This window comes from Furipterus horrens, unplaced genomic scaffold (assembly GCF_987537825.1).
Source record: "Furipterus horrens unplaced genomic scaffold, mFurHor1.1.pri manual_scaffold_2, whole genome shotgun sequence".
NCBI lineage: Eukaryota > Metazoa > Chordata > Mammalia > Chiroptera > Furipteridae > Furipterus > Furipterus horrens.
In genome coordinates this window covers 186625863-186648910 of record NW_028327172.1, presented here as the reverse complement: position 1 = coordinate 186648910, position 23048 = coordinate 186625863, and the positions used below count along the sequence as shown (strand labels likewise).

Sequence of the window (23048 nt, the reverse complement as noted above, 5' to 3'; positions counted from 1 at the left end):
CTCACTTGCAGATTTATTTAACTTTGCACAAAATTTAATTTCAATTCTCTGCTCTAAATGATGGCCACTCATTCTTATGATAAAAAATAAGAATAATTCTATTCACATCTACTCACAAAGTTAGCTGGCAACCTTGAAAGCACTGTTGTGGCCAGCTGAAATTTGTGATATGTCCCAGTAACAATCACTCTGCTGATTGCGCAAGCCACACATGAAAAATTAGTCAAAATTGCAAAAGAAGAGTGCAAATGATCTTTAGAGGAGTTGATGAAGCTTTCAGCATCATACCATCCAGCTTGAATGCCTTCTATTTTTCTACCTACAAAAGAAGAAAAAATAAAAAAGCATTTTCTAGGTTGTCAAATGGACAGAAAATTGGTACTTGAAATATATTGGCTATGTGTAGGGAGCATTTACCCCCCACCCCCAAATAAACCCTAAGAATAAAAAATACAACCTAATAACATTATGTAAGCTACACTTGTCTTGGATGTATCTTTAGAAAGAGCTAGATTGAAATTATGGTTTTTCTAATGATGTTGATTGACAGAAAGTGTCAAATGCAAAATACCTAAGTAATTTATTTCCAAATACATAACAAGAGAGTGGATTCTGATGACGTCTCCAGTCCCTTGAATACAGTATGTGTAGTTGGGTCCCTAGGAATTCTGACACATAAGTATTATTACCCGTATTCATCCTGAAAATACTACCTAGTGCATTCAGAGTTTAAAACAAACACACATACATTGAGAAATAGCATCTTGTGAACTTTTAATACAAATTTCTTTCATTTAGTTCTTGAAGTTCAAAAGTTTTCACAAATTATAGCTAACAATGCAAATACTGGAATTAAAATTAAAACAAGGTTTTTCAGGGATTGGTTGTGACTTTAGATTGTATCTACTGGTGAGGGTTTTTTGTTGTTTGTTTTTGTTTTTTTATTGTGAAATATAAATTTTATTCTTTTCACCATTTTTAAGTGTACCATTCAGTGGCATTAATTGCATTGACAATGTGCAACCATCACTTTTCCAGAACTTTTCCATCAGAACAAACAGCAACTGTGTACCCATTAGTAACTCCTCATTCTTCTCTCTCCCTAGCCTTTGGTAACCTCTATTCCACTTTTTGTTTCTATGAATTTGACTGCACTAAGTACCTCAAATAAGTAGAATCATATAGTATTTGTCCTTTTTGTCTGGCTTATTTCACTTAACATGTTTTCAAGGTTCAACTTGAACCCTGGCACAAGTATAATTCATTCTTTTAAAGTTGAATAATATTGCATTGTATGTACATACCAGCCACATTTTGTTTATTCTTCTCTAAATGGACGTTTGGGTTGTTACACCTTTTGGCTATGGTGAATAATAATGCTGTGAACACTGGTGTACTAGTAACAGGGTGTATACCACTAAGAGGTGTATTTGCTGGATCATATGGTAACTGTGTATAATTTTTTGAGAAGCCACCAAACTATTTACCACAGTGACTACACCATTTCACATTCCTACCAGCAATGCACAAGAGTTTTAACTTCTCTATAGGGTTAAATATTCTCTTCCCAATCCTCGTTTGCCTTTTTTTTTTTTTTTTTTTTGGCTGTGCTAACATACTCAGGCTCAAGAATTTAAGCCTTACGTATAAAGTTCTTTTGAGTTGTTTGCCAAGTGCAAAAATTCAATACATATTGATATGGTCATTTACTGAAGAATCTGAGTTACCTTTTTGGGAGGTGAATAGGGTTGCTATTAATGTCTGCATTAGAAACAAACTGTGACCGTACTCCCACTTTTACTCTGTAAATTAGCAGAAAAAGCGCGAGCTAGAAATGTTCAGGAACAGGAGCCGACCATTTAAGTAAGACGTTAATCCCTCTACGCGTCCTATCATATTGTACTGCATGCCTTCCAAAGTGTGTTAACAATAGAGCCACAAGTTCACCCATTATTTTTAATTCAAATGTCTCACGCAAGGTTGCAAATCCTTCAACACAGATGGCGTGAGCGTTAGTACCTGGCAGGGCCTAAACACGTCGCGCTTTACGACCAGGTAGGTTCCTTCTGCCAAGTGGCCGCAGAGACTCTTAACAGCGAATATCCGCACCTGCAAAGAACGCAGGTGAGCGCGAGAGAAAGCCGAGCTCTGGCGGCTAAAAGCACCCAAAGCCTCGGGCACGGCGGGCCCGGGGTTCTAAGAAAGGCAGCTCCTTGCCTGGCGCTCATAAAACTCTTGGCCGCATGCACTGCCTCTCGACGCCCCTCGGCTCAGAGTTAGGTGTCGGTGGAGGTCTCCGGTGGACGTCTCCAGGTAGCAGAGGCAACTGAGGCCGATAAACGACCTCTCCCATCCTGACCTAGTGACCAAGGAACCTATTACGACCTGCACCCTCGCGAGAGTTCTAACACTCCCCTCTTACAACCGCGAGAACCCTGGAGACCGCGGTCTGCCAATCACCGGATGAGGGCCGTCTTGGGCGGACCCTATTGAGTAAGCACGGGAAAGCTTGTGTGCTATTGGTCTCTTTTCCTGCCCATCTCTCCTCCTGGAGGGTGGGGAACAGCCGAGGAAACGCCTACGCTTGCCCTCAATTCCTGGTACTGGTACTTTGGCTCTCTGGCAGGGAATGAGTCCTAATTCCATACCCGTGGCGTGTAAGGACGTTTTCAAGCCCAGATACTGACAGGTTCTGTCTCCTTCCTAACCTCGGCATTCCACCCTGTGTCCTACAGTGAGCCAGTCCTAGACAAGGAGGCTTCCATGGACCTTGCTAAATTAAGATATTTCTCTTAAAGCTTTCTCATCTCCATACCTTATATCTTGCTCAGCATAGTATGCAGTAAGAACTAATTTAATATTTTTGAACATCACTAACCCCTTGGTCCCTTAATTCTTAAATCATCAAAATAATCATCAATGAAGTAGGCACTGTTAATATTTTGCAAGTGAAGAAATGAGGGGCAGAAGGGAATTTAGTGCTCTCTAAATATCAGCTACATCCTGTTCACTGCATTCCTATTGCTCTACTGTAATTCAGGCCTTCATAATTGCTTGCCTGGATTACTTCTATGGACGGCCCCTTAACTCCTCTCCTTGCCATCTAAAAAGCCAAGGATTAATCTTCCTAATGCAAAGCTGCTTATGCCTCTCAAATCCTTCTCAAGTTTCTGAAATGTCAAATCTTTCTGTGGCCTCTTATTACCCATAGATCCCGGCAGTGAGTACTATTTATTAAAATATTCACACCTATGGATAAGTACACAAACCATGAATGAACAGCCTGCTGAAATTTCACAATCAGATCACAGCAGCAGCGAACTCAAGAAGCAGAACATAACCAGCATCCTGGAAACGTTTCCCTGCTGTGGCTGGTGTGGTTCAGCGGGTTGATCGCCAGCCTGTGAACCACAGGGTCACTGTGCATCCCCAGTCAGGGCACATGCCTGGATTGCAGGCCAGGTCTCCTGTTGGGGATGTGCAACTGATTGATGTTTCTCTCACACATCGATGTTTCTCTCTCTCTCTCCCTCCCTTCTCCTCTCTCTAAAGAATAAATTTTTAAAAATCTTTTTAGAAAAAGTGTTTTCTTCCCATCACTTACTTCTCCTTTCCACACAAGAGTTTACCACCATCCTGACTTAGAATAGTACATAGTAAGCAGAGTAGCATTCTTGTTTGTACATTGTATAAATGGAACAATTACAGTGCATACTCTTTTGTGTCTGGTGTCTTTAACTCACCATTATGTTCATTAGGGTCATCCGTATTTTGACTACAGTTATAGTTTGTTCATGAGAGTGCTCTATGTATTGCATTCCATTGTGTGAATGTAGTGCAATTTATCCAGTCAATTGCTGATAGGCATTGAAGTAGTCTACATTTTGGAGGTATTAAAAAATATTACTGCTATGAACATTGTGTCTTTTGATGAATACAATGAATGATGAACACATTTCTGTTGGCTATATAACTGGAAACAGAATTGTTGGATCATAGGTTGTGCTATGTTCAAATTTAGTAGATATTTTTAAACAGTTTCCTAAAGTGTCTGCACCAATTTACACTCCTATCAGCAACATATGAGAGTTCCAGTTGTTCCAGCCTCATGAACACTTGGTATTTGTCATCTTTTTTCATTTTGACTATTTTGGTAGGTGATATTTGTATTCCATATTATTTCATTTTGCAACTCCCTAGTTATTAATAAAGTTGAGTACCTTTTTATATGTTTATTGGTTAGTTAGAAATAACTTTATGAAACGTCTGTTAATTTTTTTGCCCATTTTTCTGAGCTGTCTTTACTTGATTTTTCCTAACATTTGATTATAAAAAATTTCAAATGTTTAGCAAAGTTTGATGAATTTTACAGTAAACACACATAAACCTACCACATAGATTCTACCATTAACATTTTATAAAACTTGCTTTATTATATTTCTATCCTTCCCTTTATCCATCTTAATGTTGCAGTTCAAAGTAAATTGCAGGTAGCAATACATGTCCTCTAAATATTTCAGCATGTGTATCATTAACTAAAATTCAGTATTTAAGGTTTTTTTTTTTTAATTATTTATTTGTTTGTTTGTTGTTTTGTTTATTTATTTATTTTTAGAGAGAGGGGGAAAGGAGAAAGAGAGGGAGAGAAACATCACTGTGTGGTTGCCTCTCACTTGCGCCCCCAACTGGGGACCTGATATGCATCCAACTCATGTGCCCTGACTGGAAATTGAACCAGCGACACTTGGCTCGCAGGCTGACGCTCAATCCACTGAACCACAGCTGCCAGGGGTAAGGTTTCTTTTGATATAAAACTTACATGAAATGAAGTGCACAACTTTTCAGTGTACTTTTGCTGAGTCTTCAGATAATGAGCTTTCAGTTCAATGCTCTCTCTGGTCAATCTCCATTTCTACTTTCTTGGGGTCACTCACTGTCCTAATTCTTTTTTTCCCACTGTAGATCAGCTTTACCTGTTACAGAATTTCATAACTGGAACCACACAGTGTGTACTCTTTTGTGTAAGACTTCTTTTACTCAGCAAATTGTATTTCAGATTCATCTGTTTTGTTGTGTATCAGTAATTTGTTTCTTTTTATTGCTGAGTAGTATTCCATTGGATAAATATACCACAGTTTGTTTATCCATTGTAAGAGGACTTTTATAATATACATCCTTTGTCAGGTATGTGTTGCAAATATCTCCTCCCATTCTGGGTTCTTTTCATCCTTTTAATGATATATTTTGTGAAAAGAAGTTCTTAATTTTAATACTTCAGTTTATCGGTTTTCATGATGACTTATGGTTTTATTTAAATAATCTCTGCCTACTCCAGCTTATGAAGATTCTTCCTCTGTTTTCCTCTAAAACCTTTACTGTTTTAGTTTGCCTGTTCAGAACTGCAGACCTTTTGGAATTGATTGTTGTGAATGGTGGGATGTAAGGTTTTTTAAATGTGGATATTGAATTAATTCTGCACGATTATTTAAAAGATCACTTCCCACCACTTGCTCTTGTCATAAATCAGGTGACTATATATGTATGGACCTACTTCCCAACTCTATTCTATTCGATAGGTTGGTTTTGTCTATATTTGGAGCAATACCACAGGTCTTTATTAATACAGTAGACCCCTCCCCAGCTTATCCACAGTTTCACTCATCTAGGTTTCAGTTACCCAACGTCAACTGTGTTTCTAAAATATTAAATGGAAAGTTCTAGAAATAAACAATTCATAAGTTTTAAATTGTAGTGTTCTGAATAGTGTGAGGAAATCTCGAGGTGTCCCCCTCTACCATGCCCAGAATGCGACTCATCCCTCTGTTCAGTGTATCCACGATATACACCTCCCTGTTAGTCCCTTAGTAGCCATCTGAGTTAACAGATCAATTGTCACAGTATTGCAATGTTTGTGTTCAAGTAACTTATTTCACTTACATGTGAGTAGTAGTGATGGTAGCAATTTGGATGCCAAAAAGAAGCTGTAAAGTGCTTTCTTTAAGTGAAACAGAATGTATGTTTAGGAAAAAGCATAGTATATATAGGGTTCTATGCTATCCGTGGTTTCATGCATCCACTGCAGGTATTGGAACGTATATCCCCGTGGATAAGGAGGGACTACCGTATAGTTTTATAATTACCCTTGATAGTGTATCAGCGAACTGAATTTTAATGTAATTAAACTGAAATATAAACAGCCACGGGTTAGTGGCTACCACACTGGACAGCACAGATGTGGCACACCCTCACAGGAAGTCCTGCTGGCGGCATTTCTTTAGAAGACATATAGAGGCCAGTATCGGATGCTTTATTTTCTAGCTACAAGCCATCTTGGGTTTATTGCGGGGCTGTTCTTCAAAAGTATCTATGGAAAACCTCTGTGTAGAAATTCAAAACACATCTTCCCATAGATAGGTGAGGCACCCAGTGCTTTTCACTTTGCACTTTTGGCAATGATAATATTGTTTTAGGTGTGGAAGAGCTTAATGCTTCGGCAGACATTTCCTGTGATCAGACCCCACAAAATATACCGCCCTAAGTCACAGAAAAAGACTTCTTCTGTAGTAACACTACCTATAGTTTATTATCTGCTCTTGTCTACAGTCTCACTTAACAATTCTTTGAAAAAGTTTGATTTCATACCTGCAATTAGAGGTCTGAGCCAGATCTGGCTCCTATATGTAAGGGATTTCTCAAACCACATTGTCCTGTTCATTCCATCGGTGGTGTTGAAGTCTTGTAATTGTAAAATGATGCACATGTACTTGTACTTATTGTGTTCTTCAGGTGTACTTTAAAATTAGATGCGTTAATTTCCCCCCAACAATGCTTGCATTTGATAACCGTTTGTGTTGTGCTTTATAGTACTGATGGTTATTTTAATTTATCATCAATTTCCAGACTTGAGTATAGCACAAGGCTTTAGTGGTGATCTAACTTTCCACTGGAACAATGAGTATTTATTGAGCACTTACTCTGCAAGATGCCCTGTGCTCAGTCCTGGAAAGAGACTATGACAAATAATGGATCATAGTTACCAGCGAACACCTACTATAGCCTAAAAACTTTTATTTGTTATTTTTAATGATGATGACAATGCTGCAAGATAAGTGTTGTTACCTCATTTTTCAGATGATAAAACTAAGGTTTAGCACTTGCCAGTGTGGCTCAGTTGGTTGGAGCATCATCCTGTACACCAAAAAGATTGGTGGTTTGATTTCCGGTCAGGGCATGTATGTGAAGCAACCAACTGACATTTCTCTCACACATCGATGTTTTTCTTTTCTCTTCTCTTCTCTCCTTCCTCTTCTCTTGTCTTCTCTTCTTTCTCTCTCCCCATTCCTCTCTCTCTAAAATCAATAAACATATTTAAAATGTTTTAAATTAATTACTAAATCCGAAGGTATTCAGGCTAGGAAGTTGAGAAAATCATCCACATATTCCTGTCATAATTTTTATTATACATTCCCCACAGCTGTAATTACTACACACCATACTTTTTAATGTTGAATGGGCACTTTCTTAACCTTTGATTTTGCAGATCTCTAGGTCTGAAAGTCACATGCTACAGAATTGTTGCAAGGAAATAATGCAAATGTCCACCCTGAAGTAGTCTCTTGGTGTAGTACTGACAGCTGGTTAAGATCGCTATGTTTAAATATCCTATTTTCTATAAAGTCACAATATAAACATCAGAAAAATTAAAAAGTTTTGTTCTCCAGTAGTCTATCTATGTAACATTAGAATTGTGTGAGGAACCTATCCCATTTTAAGTGATTTAAATTAATTAAGTCATTTTTGTTTTTGTTTTTTGCTCACTTTCATTTTGTACCTAGATTATCTAAATTCCCATTGCTGATCAACTTTTAAAATAGGTGTATACATTTATATTTTTCATTGTTTCAGATACATATATCACTGTTTTTTTTGAAAAGGTCACAGAATTATGAATTTAAAAATTTTAAGTGCCAATTCTTACAGTGTATTTTCCTAACAAGGTATAAATTGTCTTTTATAAAAGTAAATCTGGGAGGAGAGCTAACTTTTGAAAAGCAATGTTTCAATTGGACAATGTAAAACTAAAGATCGACAGGCAAACCCTATAATCCTGTTGGTAGATTTGTTTCTCACAGGGATACGGGTTAGCAATTCTGTACACATTGCACAGAACTAGTTCACACACAAAGTTTAACAAGTAAGTTAATAGTTTTTAGATAACAGGAGAAGAAAGAAGTTACAAATAAGCAAGAATGGAGGCAGGGTTAGAAAGAATCCTGTGATGCTGAGAGTGGGAGATATCAATATGAACTCATTTATTTTAATATGTCTAGATATATCAATAGAAATACAGGTTATGTGCGTATACACAGTTTAATATACATAGACGTATTTCCTAGTTTTGTCCACTGAGGGGCGTCTATGCAGTGATGCCCTAGTAGTAGTAACAGTGAGCAAACCTCATGCCCACATTCAGGTTTCTAAATAACATTATCAGTAAAAGCAACTATGGTTCCTGGTTAGGGCTGCACAGAAAGAATACAAGATGAGGCTGGAGCATCTTAAAGCACAAAAGAAAGTAAGGAAGTGTTTAAAACAAAACAAAACAAAACAACACAAAACATAGGAGTATGTAAAAAGGCCACAGGAGCCAACTTCAAAGAGCTTTCAGAAGCCAAAGCTAGGACAATGTAAACATCAGTATAAATGATAGTATTGGATCATAACCAAAGAATAATGTATATATCCATGAGTTCATACGAATAGAAATAACTCCAATAACAAATTGCCCTGGCTGGTGTGGTCCAATGGATTGAGCACTGGCCTGCAAAACCAAAAGGCTGCCAGTTCGATTCCTGGTCAGGGCACATGCCCAGGCTGTGGGCCAGGTCCCTTTCCCTCTCTCTAAAAATAAATAAATAAATAAAATCTTAAAAAAACAAAAGAAATAACAAATCATCCTTCCAGTAGAATTCTAATTAATAAATGTAGAAGGAAGTAGGAAATCACAATTAAAACACAATAATAATTGCAACAGAAAAAATCCAACACTGAATGCTAAAATTTTGTGAGTTAAATTTAACACCAAACAGAATATTTACACAATATTTAATACTTTTCATTCATTAAACCAAAACTTGTGCTATCAATTTGTGAAGAAAACACTGCCTTTTGGAGAGCCATCTTAGCTCCGTTTGTAAGTTAAGGTATTCAAATCATTTATCATTGTAACAAACATCATTCAAAAGATCCTTGTTTTTTTAAAGATTTTATTTATTGACTTATAGAGAGAGGGGAAGGGAGGGAGAAAGAGAGGGAGAGAAACACCAATGTGTGGTTGCCTCTCATGCGCCCCCAACCGGGGACCTGGCCTGCAACCCAGGCATATGCCCTGACTGGGAATTGAACCAGCGACCCTTTGGTTTGCAGGCCAGTGCTCAATACACTGAGCCACACCAGCCAGGGCAAGGATTATTCCTAATTCTAACAGAATTGGTTACGGGGCCTTGTTTTGTGGCATCTTTCATTGAATCATAGTAAGTGTTGATAATTCGATGAATTGCTAAAACATCTGGTGGACCTGTTGAGCTAGTTAATTTAAAAAACTCTTGCCAGTCAATATATCCTTTGCTCCATCTGTTGCATAATGATGAAAAGAGAATATTTTTATTACAAAATAAGTTTCAAATATCAAAAATGTCTTTGTTTTTACATTAGTAATTTTGAAACTATTATCTATAATTTTTCACTCACTACAGACTTTACATATAGAATTAGAAAAGCTTTATATCCTTTAACCTAACATTGTGTGGCTTAACACATCTCAAAATCACTTGTATCAGTTGGTAAAATAAGACTTTACCCTTACAATAGACATTTTCTAACATTCCAATGACTTCATTCTCCCTTCATAATTTTTCCTCTTACCTTTGTTAGTACTTGACATTGTGAAATAAGGGCTAAATAAGCACATTTGCATACATGTATGAGGTTTCTAATATACTTGAAAAGAAAAACAAAGTAAGCCATCATAAGAACTCCAAAATGGTATAATCAACTTTCCTCATAAGTTTTCCAAAATTTACAGCTGACTACAGCCAAAGCTAAAGTTCAAACCTGTTAGATACTCATATTAGCTATAAGTGAACTCAATCTTATAGTGAGTCAAGCAACACCCATGGTCAGCCATGAGGTCTTTCATGCATTATTTAATCCTCACCAAACCTTCATTGTGATACAACAAGTAAGTCTGTCCCTGTGAAGCTTACACTCCAGCAGAATGGACTAGGTATACAAATAAGTGAATAAATAATCTAGTTTGTCTCAAACCTCTTAAACAGTGACCTCTGAGCACTGAATTCCAAGAGCCAGTAGCTATCAACTTTCTCTCGAAATATTTATAATAATAAACTCAATCACTGTCATCTTCAAGGCCACTGAGAAAGCAGTAGTGGCCCTACCCACCCTTTACTGTTCATCTCCATTTTAGAAGAGAATTGAGATTGTCTCAATAATCTAGACTTCTTTTTCTAACATTTCCCTCCAATTGCTTATAATGCTCTGCCACTCTAACAGAGCTTTCTGTGTCCCTCATCTACCTCATGACCCGGGTACCACAACGCTCAATACAGAAAGCGGGGTGCTTACCTTTTAATTGCTCCTCCAGCTGCAATGCAGAAGTTTAACTACACCTCGTTTAATTTGCACAGGAAAGAAGCACTTATAGGACTTCTGCTCAGGAACTGTCTCCACTGGAAGTCCTCATTTCTTACCTTCCTTTGACAGCAACATTACTATACATGATAAACCCACCTCTAAGACAAACCCAGAATACTGTTTTTATATTTTGTGTAACTTGAAATAATCATTTTCTCTATATGAATAAGTTGTCAATTTGCTACAATGTTCACCAGTTTTGTCTTTTTTTAAAAGATTTTACATATTTATTTTTAGAGAGAGGAGAAGGGAGGGAGAAAGAGAGGGAGAGAAACATCAATGTGTGGTTGCGTTTCACCAATCCCAACCAGGGACCCAGCCTGCAACCCAGGCATGTGCCCTGACTGGGAATCAAACTGGCGACACTTTGGTTCACAGTCCAGCACTCGATTCATTGAGCCACACCAGCTAGGGCACCTGTTTGTTGATATTCAACATTTAAAAAGGGGGTGGGAATCTCATTGCCCACCCCCTTATATGTTATGGGCTCTCCTTAGCATCCCTGCTTGTCTTTCCTGAGTTGTCCTCTCAGCTGCTACCCAGGGTGGTAAAATGGCTACAACTCACACCAACAAACGCTCCTTTAGACTATAGATTAAATGCACACAGGAAATCAGGCCATGGACCATCCCAGATTAAGTGGTTTATAGCTTTCTCCCTAAGGGAAATAAAAAGAAAGTCTTCAGTTATTTAACATAGAGGATGACTACCCAAAGTTAATCGGGATTAATTTTAAAAGATTTCCAGAAATCCTTTTAATCAGTGTACATTGAATGTACATTTAATACATGTACATTGAATTCTTCCACCTTCAAATAAAATCAAGGTTTCCAGATTCCCTTATGCACTTGAACATATTCTTGGGGTATCTAACAATGCCTAGAAAGTGTTACTGGGAGAAAAACTTTTCCTCTACCAATTTAGGTTCAAGTGGTTGGGGCCTTGTGTAGACCAGCTTAATGGGATGGGGTAGGGGGCATTCAGGCTTCAGGGGGAAAGTATGGACAGTTCACATAGGGCTTATTTACACAGTTCCTTGGGAGGTCCTGTGCCAAGTGAGGCTCCCCCCCTTCAGAGGACTGCCTTGGAGAGGGTGTGTGGTAGCTGAATTCTCAAAAAGGCCTGCTTTCCTCATCACAGGGAAGTTGAGAGAAGGCTTTTATGTCCCCCCCTGCAGCTACTGCGTGTTTAGATGTTCTCAGTTTAAAGTAGTCTTTATGCCATTCTGGTGGGGTTAGTTCTTTCAGTTCCCTGTTTAAAACTTGACATGAAGTTTCACAGGCCAGGAGCCAGGTCAATTGCTGTGGAGAGAAGACTCAAGTCAGAAATGGGTAGGTCAGGGATTTGCAAAAGGAAACAACACCAGATTATAACAATGATGGGTAAATAGAAAGGAACAAATCTGAACACCTGGCACCATGTTCCATAGAACTGTTTCAGTCCCCCAGTCCAATTAAACATTGTGCTTAATTTATTTGATGTAGAATGCTGATCTGTTCCTTTAAAGGGTTCAGATGACACACTACTTCTCCCATCTTATTTACACAGAAGCAGCACTGTTTGTCAATGACCACTCATGTTTTTCCTCGTTGTATGCAGAAGATGCTGGTTTGGGGGTACAGAGGCTAAACTGCTAGTTCCTGATTGGCATGCTGCCAAGGTTCGCACAGGGGCAATCCATTCTTGTTCTATTACTTTGGAAATGCTTAGAATCGCTTCTTCTTGCTCAGAAGTCTCCAAACTAGAAAAAAAGGGTGTTTATTGAATTAGTGTTGAGATATATGGGTGGACTGTCTATGTTGTGTCATTGGACACATCTATGTGGTGCTACTTTATGTACAAAGGCCCCCAGGTTTGTAATTTAACTAGTATTTAAAGTGGGATACCTGGAGAGGGAAGGTGCCAGGACCCCAAGGCCACAACACCCTGATATTTGGGTGGGAACCCTTTATATATCTTATTGCCACATAGAGACCAGAGTTGTTCGTGGCACATCCTCCTGACATTTGGGCGGGTACCCTTTATATACCCATTGCCTCATAGAGACCAGAGTTGTTCATGGACAAGGTCAAAGTGGAACCTGTGACCACCAAGTTGAAGTCTATATTCATCATGATCTTTGTCATAAGTTATTGGCATCTGCATATCTCTATTTCCCATGAACCTCTGTCAGGCTATAAGAGCAAAACATTGTGAAATATCTGGTAGAGAAGGCCTGTGGTTTGATTTCGGCAGCTATAAAGATAGGTGTCATTACCTGACCAGGTCATTCCAGAACTTTCGTCCACACATATGCAGCCTTGGGTATCGAGCAGACCATCCAGGGGGTCAGCCACAGTTTTCAGGTCCCATTTGTATGTCCTACAAACCAGGAATACTGTTCCATGACTAGGCAAATGTATCATATTAATCAGTCTTGGACTCATTTATAACATCTATAGAAGGTTTGAAGGTGCCATCTGTGGAATCAAAACATAGTTTTTGATTAACTATTGTTTTTTTGGTATGATATCTAGAAGGGGTCTAGTGCCATTTTTATTTTTAATAAAAAGTGAAGAATTTCCCTTCAGTAGCTTCACCTGAGTAAAGGATAGACCTTGAGCTTCCATGGAAATTTCCCAATGACAAATCACTCTACTATCAGGGGCTGTAAAGTGATGTTTGTCCTTCTGCTTATAGATGCCATTCCCTTTCATACATTCATTGTCCAGAATGGGTCCACCAGGGGCTTGCACTGGCACAAAAAAAATGAGTTCAGGATCTTGTGCATTACCCAGATGTTGACATAACCAGCAAGGAGACTGATTAATTAAGGTGGGCGGGGTTTGGAAGACCGCTGTTGGGGTTGTTCAAGAATTGTCGAACAAAGCAGTAAGGTTAGTTGAAGCACGACACAATTTGAAAGGCAGCAGAGGAAGAATAGGTTAAGACAAACAGCCCCCAATTAATTTTTCTGTAAGTGAGAGAGGAAGGGTTTTGTTTAACTTTCTAAGTCAGAAAATGTTCCAGGTCAGGGAGAGGAGAGGTTTTGAGGGAAGATAAATAGAAATTAAATTCTTGGGTATAGTTTTCTACTCCATGGTGTCGTCCGCTTCTGGATGAAGCCTGAGGAGGCTGCTTATGGGAATGGTCGTCTAATTGTCACGGAGGTGATGCTCTGGATGTAGCTTGGTGTGTCTCGTGGGAATCCAGGAGAACTTTTATTCTGATGACAGTATAGATGGTTAACAGTACTTCCTAAGTCCTCTCCCAGCATAGTGACAATGCTTGCTTTCTTTTAAGTATTTTGATGTATACTCCATCTCCTGGAAGAAAATGATGGCAAAGCTTGTCAGCCAGTGAAGACCAGACTTTTTTTTTTCCTTACCTGTTGATGATATGCTCCAGGTATAATAGTTCTTGTAAATGACTAGTAATAGTATTGAGCTGTTCACTCAAGTCCCCAAAATGCTCACCCAATCCAGAAGTGGAAGGTTTAGAAATGCCAGCAGGCACAGGAAAACCAAAAACTATTTCAAAATGGGTCAATTTAGAGTATTCTGGATCTGTATAAGGGCCAGGGATAATGCTTCTGGTTTAGTCAATGACTATTCCAGGGTTTTTTCAAGGAAGTGGCTTATTTCTGCTGTAAAGTGAGTTCCTTGATCAACTCAATTCTTAAAGGAATGCCAAAACAAGAATAATGTTATTTGTTTATTTATAACTGTTGTAGCATCAGCATGTCTAGTTGGATAGCACAATCCATTCAATAAACGTGTATATAATAACCAAGCAGTGAGAATAGCCTAATGTTATAAGGTCCATCCAAGTGCCATAAAGGGTAGGGTGGGTCTTGGAGGACTCTCTGGGGTACACCAGTTACCTCCCAAGAACTTGGTGAGATTTACAGGTAGTACACGGGGAAATAATATGGTTAGAAATGTTGTGGGTACCAGGGCAGAAACAATTGTCTTTTAGATCTTTGATCATTTCATTTGCACGGTATGTGCCATTTGATGGGAGATTAGTATAAGCCAAAAGGTCAAAGGACAGGGGCCACAGTTTGTCTTTCTGGTCCAGTGTATAATCTATCTGATAAATGCTTGGCACCTTTTTGTAGCCATTTCTTTTTCAGGCTGTGGGGTTTTTGACTGATAGTAATGTCAGTCATGGGTAAGGATAGGGTTGCAAGCTTGGTGGAGAACAGATGGGGTATAGGAGGCCCGTTTAGCATCTTTGTTAGCTCTGTCATTTCCTATAGACATTGTGGTATGTGCTGGGCAATGGGGTCACTGTCTGGGGAACTTCCAAAGTGTGCCAACAGCGTGACTCCAAAGGCCTATCTGTGTGTCACATTCTGTTCAGTGGATTCCGACTCCTGGTGACCCTATGAATGAGTGATGTCCAGAATGCCTTGTCCTCATATCTAGCAAGTGTAGTGGTAGTTTTGTCTTTTGCCATTGTATAAGCTCTAGTAAGGGCTAGGAGCCTGGGAGCTTGGGCTGATTTCAGGGGGCAGTGTGCTGCAAGTGTTTCATGTGGGCAAACTACGACATAGTTTACCTAAAAATTTCCTTTACGAGAGCGAGCACAGAACAAAGCAAGCCTGAACTGCTAAAGGAAATGTCTAAGAGGTCACTTGTGGTTTAAAACCCATCTCTGGTTGTAAGGCAACCACGGGGAAGGGAGTAGGCTTTGTATCAGGGAGGGCTAATAGTGGAGCCAGGTCTAGGGTATTACAGAGGTGCAAGACAATGGTGGTCTATCGTGGGTCGGTGGTCTGTCATTGAGTAGAGAAGTGCTGTTCACGAACTTTTAAGAAAGCTGACACAGTATGCGAAGCAAAGATGAACAAGGGAAACTGGTGTGAGGGTACTGGCTCTGTCAGTTAGGGTGGCAACTGAGGTTACTGCATGTGGGCATAGGGGTGTGCCTGATGCCACGGGGTCCAATTGACGTAAGAAATATTCTTAGGAGTGTGCCTGAAAGCAAACAGGTTGTCCTAGGACACCTGCAGCTAGCCCACAATTTTCACGGCAATAGAGGTGAAAACTAGGTAATCTGGCGGCTGGGCAGTTGTAATTTCAGTGCTTCAGAGCCCAAAGCCTCAGTAAAGGGTTCTGGAGCTCTGTCTGGGAGGAGAGCATATAGCCTTTCGGCAAGGGCAGTAAAGCAGGAAACCCACTGGCAGCCATGACCAGCTGCCCAAAAGGACTTTGGTAATCTTTCATCTTTGGGAGAGGGATGGACAAAATTGATTCAAGGCATCTTAGGTTAAGTTTTAGAGTACCCTGATATATTTCATGACCTGAGTAGGTAACTGTTGTTTCTATCCACTAAAGTTTGGCTTGACCTTTGGTTCCTAAACCAGATTGGTGGGCTCATTGCCCATTGCGCACAGGAAGCCAAAGTCTGAGGCAACAGGTCATAACAGAGAAAAGTGGTTTGTCAGGCATCCAGACAAGGAAACTGAAGATAAGGCTCAGATCAGCCTCCCTGATTTGGGTGAAGAAAGAGCTTTTGGGGAAAGATAGTGAATCTTGCAGAATGTTTTGTTAAGTTGTGATTGGGATAGATTACGGTGCCTGGCCAAGTGCAAAATATTAGGCAGCCCTCGCTTCTGAATACTGTCCACGAGGACAGGGTCTGTGTACAAAAGTTTGGCTAGAAGTGAGACTTGATTCTGGCTCTCAGTTGGAGTTGCTTGGAGGTCATTTGTTGGCTTTCTGCACTTGTTGAGGCCACTGGGACCAGTTTGATCTGGCTTAGTCTGGTTGTCACTGGGACACTGTGAGGAGGCTTGCTGTTATTTCCTGTAAAATACTAAAAAATAAAAAGTTTGGGCAAAGTTTTACTTTGTCAGCCAGTACCTTCAGAAAATTCTCAGTTTATAACCTTTATGCCATTCTGGTGAGTTGTTTTTGTCTTCAGTGACAAATATCAACACTTTATCTGAAGGTATCATGAAAACTAAGGTTAAATTTAAAGTTATCACTTTGCTCAAACTGAAAGGAAATTTGGTTCAGCTGTGATTCCACACAGGCTTCAAAGAGTTTTACCGTCTCTTCTCTGGGTTTTATGGAGACTAAATTTACCCTCCTGTGTTAGCCTCTGGGCACTGCATCAACCTTAAAAGGGCACAGAAAAGGGCAATTTGGGGTTTTCTACAGGGCTCTCCATGAGTACCTGCACTCCTCTTTTGCCAATATCCTATGTGTGGACAAAAAGGGGCTTCTAAGGAAAGTAATTTCACAGGGTGACCTGATCATATATTCCCCAATGGGCAAGTCATGGTGGGCATCTAAGTCAACACACCTTTGAAATGCCGGAGTAATTAATTCTCCTCTTCAGACCACTCAGAGGCATAACGACCCTCAAGGGAGTGTACAGTCTTGTTAACCATCCTGTAATCCAAACCCCACTTTGCTTTCTCCCACCTTCATTTAATCTTCCTTACTTCCCTCCTTAATTCCAAATGTCACCAGGCTATCATCTAGGAAACCCTACTGTTCCCAAATACCTAAACTAGGTCACCAATTGTCCTTGGTTACAAGACCTAAGGTGCCTGCTGATAGTTAACACAACACTTGCAGACAGCTCAACCAAAGAACCAGTGGCTCTTGATTACTGGATGGTGTTCAGACCCCCTTACCCACCCAGTGACCTCCAGAGAATCTGTCTTCTTTAACATACTAAAAATCATACCTGGAGGTAGACTTCTACACTGCTAGGCACAATCGGTGCAATGGGAGCTATGAGGGCTGCACAAACTCTTCCCAGAAATCGCTGCCCCTTTTCTGAGAAGTCCCCACTCCCTGATTTCTGAACTGTTGCAGACAGAGAGGGGGTCCAGACTCTTGGTAGTCAGGAATAAAGAACTGAATGGACTGTACAAAGATAAGTGAAGATGTGAAGCAAGCGAGATTCATTAAGAAAAGTACACTTCCCAGGATACCAGGAGCAGGTCATTTCTGACCAGAAAATGACCCCCCCCCCCCTTCTATTGAATAGTTACAGTCTTTACAGGGTTTTTACTTAAACTTCTGTGCATGTGATTTCCCACAATCCTCCTTGATTTCCCACTTGTGGAGGAAACCGCGATGCTAATTTATCAATGAGTCAAAGGTGAAACATCGGTCAGCTAAAGCTCTGGTGAGCAAGTGTGGTTCCTTGCCAGGTGTCACAAGGTGATTCTCGAAGGTCAGGATGCTGACTGATGACAGCTGCAGTGTCTCGTTTCTATTCTATCTCCTGTCTCACAACCAGTTTCTTTAAAACCTCCCCAAACCTTCACCAGGGGAGCTCACCTTCATTGACCAAAGGATAAAGTTTCTGCTCTAATTTACCAAACTTAGCATTGTTTGATTGGAGCCAAGGGCACTTAGGTTCAGGTCCCTAACACCAAAAGGGTCTGATAACACAAATGTAGGACGTGACTGTGAACTCATTCTAGGAAGCATATTTCTCAGTCCATTGAGATCTTACTTCCAGGTGTATCCTGTTTGACTCAAATAAATTTTTATAAAAATTCTCTGTGGGCTTGTACATTCTTAAGACAAGTAGATCTTAGTGATTGATTTCTTTCTTTCTTTCTTTCTTTCTTTCTTTCTTTCTTTCTTTCTTTCTTTCCTTCCTTCTTTCCTTCTTTCCTTCCTTTTTTATCCTCACTTGAGGATATTTTCAGAGAGAGACGAAGGGTGAGGGGAAAGGAGAGAGAGAAACATCGATGTGAGAGAGACGTCAATTCAAGAGAATCATCGATTGGTTGCCTACGCATGCACCCAGACTGAGGATCTGTGCTGGGACTGGGGATCATATGCGTCCAGACCAGGGATGAACCCACAACCTAGGTATGTGCCCTGACTGGAAATCAAACCTGCAAACTTTTGGTTATGGGATGATGCTCCAACCACTGAGCCACACCTGCCAGGACTCAGCAGTTTCTTTAATTCCAAAAACCCATTAAAAGCAGTCATTCTGCCCAGGAGAGCTGGGAATGTAAATTTCCTTTACATTAAAAGAGAGCCAGATTCTTGCCGCTGCACCAAACTGGTGCCTAGGAGCCCTCCATTCTCCATTTGCCATTTGCTCTGGGCCTGGGTCATTCAGCTTCATTTCAAATGTTACTGGAAAGGGGATCCGGCCCTGAGCAGGTCTGCCTAGGGCCAGCAGGTAGTGAGTGAGTTCTTGACTTCTTGATTTCGTGCAAGACGGATTTCAAAACACGTGTCCACGTGCTTTTTAGAGGATGTTTGTTAAAGCCAGGGACAGTGAAACAAGAAAGGGCTTAGACAGATGAAGCAACGGGAGAGAGCCTAAATGGAGCCGCCTTAGCTCTCTGGAAATTTTAAGAGAATGAAATGAGCCTAGGTGGGGCTGCTATTGTTCACTAAGAAGTCAGAGAAAAGGGGCCTTGGGGACAGGTTCAGGGGGTTCTGTCCGGGAGGAATTGCTGCTGCCCGTTACTCCCTGGTTGCAAGCTTGGTGGGTCCCTTAGGGTTTAGGAGATGCATGCCTGTAGAGGAAGAAGAGGGGGTAGGGGAGGGTTTTAAGGCTGGAGTTTAGGTGAGATCTTTGGTGAGGATCTCAATAGAATATTCTTCAGTTTTATGCTGATGTACCAAAAAGAGATGTATTCCCGTAACTGTATCTGAACTTGGGTGGGGCGGGCAAATGACACTAATCGGATTTCTGCTATGTCGGTGAGTAGGGTGATTTAAGGTATTTACCCTTTGGTTGGGGAGAAGAGTAAACCGTTTACTCTTAAATGTCCTTGGTTTGGGGCAGATAGGATTTACTAGACGGCTGCAAGCTCCTTATTGAATTATCTGTCTCAGTTTCCCTATTCCGCCTGTCCTGGCTCACTAGCCTGTCTCACGAGAACTGAGACTTACCTGCACTTAGAAGTCAGGCAGAGGCACCCCCGTAGGCGGTGAAGACAAACTTCCCAGGCCTAAGATGGGTCTGAGACAGGCTCGCCAGTCATCCCAGGAGAGATGGGACCCGAACGCCAACCCGCTACAATTAACCACGGCTGTGCCCCGGGGAAGCAAAACGCAGAGGAGCTACCCGCTGGAGCCTGCCCGCGGGAACCCTCCAGGCAGCTGCGCGCGGTCCCTGACCCGGCACGGCCGCCTACCCCCGGGTCACCAGGGGCTGCTCTACCCCTCCGTTCTGGCCGCCGGGAGCAGAGGAGCTCCGGGCGGCCGAAGCTCGAGGGAACGCGGGCTCGCCAGGTCACCTCCCCACCGCAAGGGACCAGACACCCCAGCCACTCTAACCGCCCAACTCCGCAGGACAAAGCAGCCCTCCCACCCCGGGAGCCCCGCAGGCAGCGCGGGACGGGCGGCGGTCCGCGGGGCGGGCAGCCCATCCCCGGGACTGGGCTTGGGACAGGGCAGGGTGGGGCCAGCAGCTAGTCCCCCGAGCGGCCGGAGGGAGCAGGACCGCGGGACCGAGTGAGGTGGGCCGGCCTGGTTGCCTGTGGTCTTTCCTCCTCAAGTCTGCTGTGATGGGGGGACTAGGTGACTGAGCGAGTGTCTTTACTGGATCCTCCGGGATACCGGGAATTGGATCAGGATGTATTTGTCGTCTCCCCAGGCCTTGGCGCTGGTAGATCTGCTTCTCCCAGGCTGAAGTGCCTTCCACAAGAACCCTCCTCGCGAGGTCCCAGTCCTTATGCTCCCCGGCTCAGCGCCTAGGCCAGAGCTCTCGGTCACGGTCACGGTCATACAGCCTCCTAGAACGCTGAGCTGCTGTTTCCTGTGCCGCACGTTTGAGTGCCCGTTAAGTGCCCTGCAGCCTTCAAATCCTTACCTGGGTGAAACATAGGCCTTTGACCTTCTAGTGGAGAATTAAAAAAATTAAGATGTATGTATAAAATATGTCTTAGGGTGCTAACTGCTGAGGAGAAAATCACAAGTATTTACCACAACTTGAAAAACTAAAAACAGCAAATAGTCTTTTCTGTGAATAAATGCCCCTTCAGATGCTAAGAAACAGAGATACAAAAATCACTGTGGCTGGTATTACTACGCTGCTTTGGAAAATCTATTTCACTGCAGAAATGACTGAACATGATGAAAGTCTCTTTAACCAGAGTGATGGCTGGTTGGCACCCTGCACACCTGAAGAGTGTCCTATTTTGATTCATATTTGGTAATATGGACACCAAGATACAAGATGGACAAGGACCATTGCCCTGGGGTGCAGGACACATGGTCCACAGTCCTGGTGGCAGTTACTAGAGTGCTCATGAAGAAGACTGCTTGTCATGGGGATGAGATAGTGGTCCTAGAATCCCTTCACTTCCCAGTCCCTCCTCTCCCAGTCCCTGAATGGGCCTGCGAATGCTTTATGGGTCCCAATGTTCAGCCAGCTAGATAGGATGCTTACTTCCCAGCAGCACACGCTGCCCCTCTGATCCAGGCTCCAGTCTCACTGGCCTCCTTGGCCCTCCTCAGGCCATTCTTGATTTTGGTCTCTTGCCTCTTCACTGACTTCTTCTCACTGTATTTTCTCTTCCATCTGGCTCAAGATTTGGGTGCAACCACTACTCATACTCTTTACTCACCGCCCTCTTTCTAACTGTTTACTTCGTTTATTTTTCTTTCCTCCCTCTCTCTTTTACATTAAATTTACATCTTATTTTCCCCACATGACGTTTACCTAACAAAATATGTATGTTCTCACAGAATAGTTGAATAAGTTCTCATGTAAGGAGAACAGTGACTATGAGATAAAGCAGAAAGAAAGAGAGGAATGCTCAGTCCGCGGGAGCAAAAGCTGTATGTTGGGATGTGTTTATTCATTTAGAGGGCCCATATGTATTGAGAACCTACCATATGCCTAGTACTGTGGTAGACCTGGAGGTAAATAGGTTGTGAGAAAACAAAACCCAGAACATAGGATGGCTCTTGGGGAACTTTTTAGTGTAGTGGGTAAAAAGACATTAATACTGGAATCACATTTAAAAATGTAATAAAATTAGCTCTTAACAAGAGCTTAAATGGAAGTCAAAGACTCAGTTATGGGATTGAGGAAAATATGATTAAGAAAAAAATAAGAGATGAGTTTATGAGGTAAAGGAGAGGTAGTCTGGGGTGTATTCCAGGTAGAGGGAAGAGCAGAAAGGTGTCTAGGAAGGAGCTCAGTGCATTCTGCGCTGCGAGTTTTGCACAGAAAGCCAAGAAGTGGGGATGGAGAGAGATGCAGGGTAAAGAGTGATATAAACGGGGCTGCAGGAGTTGGGGGGACATGGTGGGAGATGCTGGTGGCTGCCAAACTGTGTCAGGTATTCAGACCATCTTAAAAATGCCCATAAATGATTCTCATGAATAATGTATAAATGCATGTCAATGAGAAGTTGATGTTTGCAAGGCCGGCATCTGTTCAAGGCAGCATGTTAAAGATAATAAAAGCTGCTCTGACCTGTGTGGCTCAGTGGGTTCGGCATCATTCCACAAACGAAAGGCTACTGCTCCGATTCCTCGTCAGGGTACATGCCTAGGTGCAGGTTCGGTGCATGCGAGAGACAACTGATCGATGTTTCTCTCTCACAGCAATGTTTTTCTCCCTTTCTCCCTCTCTTCCCCTCTCTCTAGAAATAAATAAGTAAATAAAATATTTTAAAGAAAAGATACTAAGAGCTAATCTTTATTGCGCACTTACTATATGCTCTTCACTCCTTTAACTGTTACATAACTTACCACATTTAATCCTTTCAGTTATCTACTAGGTGCAATGAGCATAATAAAATTCCTCATTTTGCACCTGAGGATCTACATATTGCTAATATTTTGTGAGAGCTATTCCATTCCTAGTCTAATAGTGTAGATGGCTGGTGAACTATTAGCAACTGTAAGCTCTTCCAAACATTGTAGCAGCAAGTGGCTGAAGTTTCACTGCAGCACTTGCACACAAACACACAAACTTAGACAAGGAAACTGAAATCATAGCTGTAATGGCCAGATGGTGGACAGAGGATGGCAGCATGCAATTTTCAATTTCTGTAACTTTGAAGGTGCTTTTCTTTAAAGGTAATTGTGGGATTTAATTTAAAACCCTTTTAAGTCCAAAAATCTACTCCATATTAGAAGTTGCACATTGACAGTCTAAACCTAAACAATAGAGCGTTGTTATATAGCGTTTGAGTATAGTGGATTTTTAAAATTATTTGTTAAACATTAATTTATTTTTCAGTTAAGGTTGACATATAATATATTAGTCTCAAGTGTACAACATAGTGATTTGATGTTATACATCTTATGAAGTGATTCTTCGATGTCTTGTACCCATCAGACACCTTAGTTATTAACAATATTATTGATACTATTCCCTATGCTGTACTTTATATC

At 41.2% G+C, this 23048-nt stretch overlaps 1 long non-coding RNA gene and 1 other non-coding gene across 2 annotated transcripts; both read right to left on the bottom strand.

The window, feature by feature from the left end:
- Positions 1–238: 238 nt before the first annotated feature.
- On the bottom strand, positions 239–2390 carry LOC150020136 (uncharacterized). Its single transcript, XR_016509323.1, has 2 exons — positions 1728–2390; positions 239–319 (listed from the first exon to the last, which is right to left on the bottom strand). It is a non-coding gene; the product is annotated as an uncharacterized LOC150020136 (long non-coding RNA).
- A 14326-nt stretch (positions 2391–16716) lies between these two features.
- Positions 16717–16833, bottom strand: LOC150020135 (small nucleolar RNA SNORA26). Its single transcript, XR_016509561.1, has one exon. It is a non-coding gene; the product is annotated as a small nucleolar RNA SNORA26 (small nucleolar RNA).
- Between the last annotated feature and the right edge of the window lie 6215 nt (positions 16834–23048).